Source organism: Apium graveolens, chromosome 6 (genome assembly GCF_009905375.1).
Source record: "Apium graveolens cultivar Ventura chromosome 6, ASM990537v1, whole genome shotgun sequence".
In the NCBI taxonomy this organism is placed as follows: domain Eukaryota; kingdom Viridiplantae; phylum Streptophyta; class Magnoliopsida; order Apiales; family Apiaceae; genus Apium; species Apium graveolens.
The window spans coordinates 108,337,591-108,341,724 of NC_133652.1; the positions used below are offsets into that span (position 1 = coordinate 108,337,591).

Sequence of the window (4,134 nt, forward strand, 5' to 3'; positions counted from 1 at the left end):
CTTGATAAATATACTCCAAATGTCTATTTTTGACTTCTCGATAAGTCATCTGCTTTTACTATAATTACCCAGACATCTCGATACATATATACTTACGCCTTCTAGAACTCTAAGTGACCTCGCTATTTCAATTCAAAATCGATTTTTTTCTCTTTTCAAATACTTTCTCTCTAATTTCTTTTACCCATCAATCTTCACACTCGTAACAATGGCAACAAACAATATTGTACCCTTCATCCTAAAGGAGACCAACTTCCTTGCATTCTTAGATGCAAACCAAGGTCCTAAAACTTTCAAAAGTTTTGTCAAGTTCTTGTCTGAGACCTATTTTGTTGGAACTCTCACAGCTAATCCAGTTCTCTATCTGGATATTTTGGGTGATTTCTGGAACACAGCTGTAGCTAAGACAGTTGTGCATGAAGATCAATCTTCTAGCCTGGTTGTTAACTGCCAAATCAAAGGACAACAGATTGAGATAACTGAAGCTGACATGAACTTGGCCTTGAACATTCCAACTGACAAGGTAGTAGAGATCCCAACTCATGATGAGCTGTATGAATTTCTGGACTTCATCAACTACTATGAGAAGATTAACTTGGTCAACTTGAACAAGAAAAATCTGAGAAAGGAGTGATCTTTTCTGATTGATTCTGTGATAAGAGCTTTCACATGCAGGAAATCAGTATTTGACAATATTTTTAGTGTTGTCCAGAAGTTGGTCTACTCAATGGCTTACAACAAACAGATCAATGTAGGACACTACATTCTGGAGGAACTGAGTAGCAGGCTCATCATGCCATTCACTTCAAGAGGTAAGGAAATTTTTCTTCCTAGATATATTATGTCTGCTTTAAATCATAAAGTGAATGACATACAAATGCTTGAAGGTGTAGATAGGTCACTAATAGGCAACTATAAGCAAGTGTCCACAATTCTATTTGGATCACTTACTACTAAAAATAAGGTACAGGTGGGTCTTAAGTTAACACCTTTCATGATTGAAAGATTTAAGACATATCCTTACCCTATGCCTCACATGAGAACCAATGTTAGTCAAGCTAGTGCAACAATGGTTCCTGAGCCTGTGGAAGCACAAACACAAGCACACCCACAGGTACCTACCCATATTGAGCCTACTTATTTAGAACCATTAGCCGCTAGGAAACTAACCACTTCATCCTCTCAAAAGGGTGAAGTGAGTAAAAAGAATAGAAAGGAAATAACCCTAACTGTTATGAATAAGAGTAGTGAGGTACAAGTACAACTTAAGTCACCTTTGGTCAGAAAAACAAAGAAGGCTAAGAAAACTGAGCTGACCACTCAAGCCACCTCTGTACCTCCCAAAAGGATGCTGTTGTACAAATAGGGGTAAAACAAATTCTAGAGACATCCTCTCAACAATATGTGTCTATTGAAAATAGCATTCTCCCCAATACACCTTGTCAAGAGTCTGCACAGCCAACACTTGAACAAATTCAAGTGTATGGTAGGAGAAATAAGGATGACACACACAAGGAGAGCACATCCCTTGAAGCTCCCTCATCTATTCAGGGGGGTGATAAGTGGATTTTATATCTACTTGAAATACTTCATTACAAGCTTAAATTGGTGTTTTGGACTCAAGTTGTTGGTATTTTGATGTGTTTTTGTGTTATTGCATTTCATGTATTAGTTAAATGAAGAAAGGATCTTTTAAAAAGAATATGATAAAAAGTGATCAGATTTGGAAGCCAATGCCATTGTCAAGTTATATAGAATCTCGTTAGCTTCGCGTGGGCAGTTGAATCGCCTAATTATGACGAGTAGAACTCAAGTTATGGCCAAAATAAGATTCATCAGAATTTTCCAAAAAGGCTGCAGGCGCCCGCCTGCTGGGAGGCACCCGCCTGCTAATGCCGTGCGGTCGCGTGTTGATGCGCGGCTAACTTCGCTGAAAAAGCCTTTTTTGAGTGGAATTTGACAATTTTAAGGGTCCAGGTCCAATATGGGCTTATATATACTTCAAAAAGGGTTTTCATCGTCCGGGAAGATTGGGATACCAAGGAGAAGACCTAGAACCACAAAATAACTCCAAAAAAAAAGATCTTGTTTTCAACTTGTGATTCTTTGAATTAGTTGTAACTTTGGATGCTTGTTTTCGTTCTTGTTGAACCTAGATCTCGTTTATTCGTACTTTGATTATTATTCAGTTTATTAAGACCTTGTTTATACCATGCTTTCATTGGAACCCATGATTACGATGAGTTCGATTATGAACTAATCGTTGTCATGGGGTTCTAGCGGATTTACTTATGGATTTCTATAGTTAATTGTTTTGATATCTTGGTGTGTGGTGATTGTATGATATCCTAGTATTGGTTGTGCGTATTCATCTTATGTGCGTAGCTGACATATAAGATATCATGTTAATCTTAATTGAAGTGACATTGAATATAGAGGTTTAGAACTTGCCAGGCTAGCATAGGTTCATGTATTTGTTATGCATGATTCATAGGTAATTTTAACCATCTTACTTGCCCTATGTAATCACGATAGATAACTTGCGCATTAAACCGTTATGTTTTCAATTCTTATGGACATATAAGGACTAATCATAATTGGTGTCTATTCAATTTCTATCTCTTTTGTGGATGCTTGATAGTAGGGTATTCGTACAATGAAAGTTGGCGTTTACTAGTTTCGTGTTATCTGATTAGTGTCATCACCATTACATGCTAAGGTTAATTACAAAAAGGCTATTGAATGAAGTATTTAATGAAGTTAGAATCCCATGTTTGTCTCATATAATATACAACCCTCTTAACTCTCTTAGTTATAATTGTTAGTTTAATTCTTAATTATAAACAACCCCAATTTGTTATTTGTCTTAGCATTGAGTGATAACCATACATTGTTGCATAGGTGCATAAATTGAACTTAACCTAAACCAGTCTCTGTGGGAATGAATCTGATTTATATCTTATACTACTTGTTAATGCGTATACTTGCGTGAATATTAGCGCGTGTTTTCGCCCTAACAAGTTTTTGGGCCGCTGACGGGGACTCGATGTTAATTTTTAGTTTATGTGCTTGTCATCAGTGGTTGTTAAAGTTCACTGACTCGGATTCTTTTACTTTCAAGGTTTACTTGTTGTGTTTCAGGTACTTATTACAATGGCAGATCCAGCACCACGAACGGAATCCTTGATGGATTTTTCTCAACCTAAGATCAATGACATTCAATCTAGCATTTTCCGGCCAGCTATCACAGCTAATACCTTTGAGATCAAGCCTGGCATAATTCAATAGGTGCAGAATTCAATCCAGTTTGGGGGTTCTCCAACTGAAGATCCCAATATGCACATTAGGGATTTCATTGAGATATGCAATACCTTCAAGTTCAACGGTGTTTCTGAAGATGCTGTGAAGCTGAGACTGTTCCCATTCTCTCTGAGGGACAAGGCTAAGAGCTGGTTACACTCTCTACCAGTTGGTTAGATTACTACTTGGGAAGATCTTGCTCAAAAGTTTTTCACTAAATTCTTCCCTATGGTAAAGACAGCTGCACTCAAGAATGCTATTACTCAATTTGCGCAGCAAATGGGAGAATTGCTATGTGAAGCTTGGGAGCATTACAAGGAGATGCTTAGGAAGTGTCTTCATCATGGAATCTCTGATTGGATGATCATCACTTATCTTTACAATGGGTTGAGAGCACAGTCCAGACCCATGCTCGATGCAGCATCAGGTGGAGCCTTATGGGCTAAGAGCTATGATGAAGCTTATGATCTAATTGAACTGATGGCTACTAATGAATATCAGTATCTGTGACGCCCTCCAAACCCGGGTCAGAAGTTTGGGGTCCACACACACACACCTTATTTATAACCTGCTTATAAAAATAATAAAGATAATAATAATAATAATAATAATAATAATAATAATAATAATAATATGCAGTGAACCTACTTACGAACTACCACGGACCGCAACAGGTTAAAGTATGCACACAAGCCACACACACACACTTATATTACAAACGCCCAAATCCCAACTATTCAAACTTACAACTGAATATTAAACATTATTACAAACTTCATAAACGTAAACTATTCCAAAAGCTGTCAGCTAGCTTAACTCGATCAACCTGGACCC

The 4,134-nt window shown here is 37.4% G+C and overlaps 1 non-coding gene across 1 annotated transcript; it reads right to left on the minus strand.

Moving 5' to 3' along the window:
• Window positions 1–3,543: 3,543 nt before the first annotated feature.
• LOC141670055 (small nucleolar RNA R71) lies at window positions 3,544–3,650 on the minus strand. Its single transcript, XR_012554305.1, has one exon. It is a non-coding gene; the product is annotated as a small nucleolar RNA R71 (small nucleolar RNA).
• Window positions 3,651–4,134: the final 484 nt, after the last annotated feature.